This window comes from Phoenix dactylifera, chromosome 17 (genome assembly GCF_051530095.1).
Source record: "Phoenix dactylifera cultivar Ajwa chromosome 17, Ajwa_hap1_PhDact_Kaust_v1.1, whole genome shotgun sequence".
Classification (NCBI taxonomy): domain Eukaryota; kingdom Viridiplantae; phylum Streptophyta; class Magnoliopsida; order Arecales; family Arecaceae; genus Phoenix; species Phoenix dactylifera.
Window position 1 is genome coordinate 19,261,299 of NC_143206.1, and position 1,631 is coordinate 19,262,929.

Consider the following 1,631-nt stretch of genomic DNA (forward strand, 5'->3'; position numbering starts at 1 on the left):
GAAAAAAATATCTTAAAAAATTTACTAAACTAATAAACCATTTAAAAATGAATGGATTTTTCAAAAAAAATAATCTAAAAAAGATGCCATCTGGCATCGTTTTTATTTTTCCTATTTTATAAATAAAAATATATATTTTCTCTAGTTTTTATAAAATTAAAAATATAAATACATTTGATATAATTATTATTTAAAATATAAATATAATAGTAATAGTGAAGATAATGATAGCAATGATGGAGGTAGCGGAGACATTGATAGTATTGGTTATAGGGGCAGCATTGGTATGGCGAAGATGACAGAGATAGCGACAATGGCGGTAGCAACATTGTGGGATACTGGCTGTGTAGTGGAAGTATAGATGATGATAGCTATGGTGCATTAGCAACAAAATGGTGATGACGGAGGTGCCAATAATATATTGAGTTAAGGACATTGATAATGGTGGGGTGGGGGTCGTAGTTACATAGGCAATTATTGTAGTAGTGATAAAGGCAACGACTACGATGATAGTGGAAGGATGGTAGTGGTGGTGGAGTTGGATGTAAGAAAAAACTTGAGTTTTTTTTAATTATTTTTCATGATAAAGAAAACAAGAATTTATTTATTTTATTTTATTAGAAATAATGGAATGATATTTTAAAAAGAAAATAAAAATAAAAGTATTGAACATTTTTTCGCGGTTTATCCAAATTTGTTTTGAAACTAAAAATAAAACTTATCAAATCATAAAATTAAGAAATATAAATAAATGATCCCGATAATGATGGTGGGAGAACTTGCAATGTGGTAGAGAAACGAAAATACTAGTGGTGGTGTGGTGGAGAAGATGGCGGCATTAGTAGTAGTTGGGGGCAGTAATGGTGGTAGCCATGTGGTGGAAGTGAGTGTGTCGATGATATGACAGAAGCGATTATGATAACGATTGTGATCGGGTAAAAATGGCAATAGTGATTGGGGCAAAGTGGGGTAACGAAAAAGATGACAATTGTGGCGGCAGCGAGAGATTGTAATGGTGGTAGAGATGGAGATCAAAACATAAGTTTTTTTTTATCTTTAAGAATATTGAAAGTAATTATTTATTATTATTTATTTTTTTTAACAATAATGGAAGTGGCATTTTAAAATTAAAAATAAATAATAGCACCAAGCATATTTTTTATCTTGAACTTTTAATTTTTATTTTGAAAACAGAATCAAAAGTTGTCAAATTATTAAATCAACAATAAGCAAATAAATCATAAATTAAAATTATATGAATATTAAGACACTTTTGTCAAATTATGGTCCCAGCGAGGCTCGAACTCGCGACCTTCGGCTCATAAGACCAACGCTCTAACCGACTGAGCTACGGGACCGATGGCCAATGCACCGTATAATCATTTTAATAATATATATATATATATGTATAGAGAAGACACTTATTTAATATTTACAAAGAATATTATCATGGATTGGAGTGTCACTATAGTGATGTAAAATACTCCTATACTCTTACAAAGAGCCTAGCTAGTGAATCATAAAAGTTATCATATAAGTCGACACACAATTGTTAGACCATCAATTAGAAACGGTAGACTAGGGTAACACAAGTTTTCATTATCATTGAATTAACCATCTAAAACCCTAGG

The 1,631-nt window shown here is 30.7% G+C and overlaps 1 non-coding gene across 1 annotated transcript; it reads right to left on the bottom strand.

Annotated features, from left to right (window-relative positions):
* Positions 1-1,284: 1,284 nt before the first annotated feature.
* Positions 1,285-1,358, bottom strand: TRNAI-UAU (transfer RNA isoleucine (anticodon UAU)). Its single transcript has one exon. It is a non-coding gene; the product is annotated as a tRNA-Ile (tRNA).
* Between the last annotated feature and the right edge of the window lie 273 nt (positions 1,359-1,631).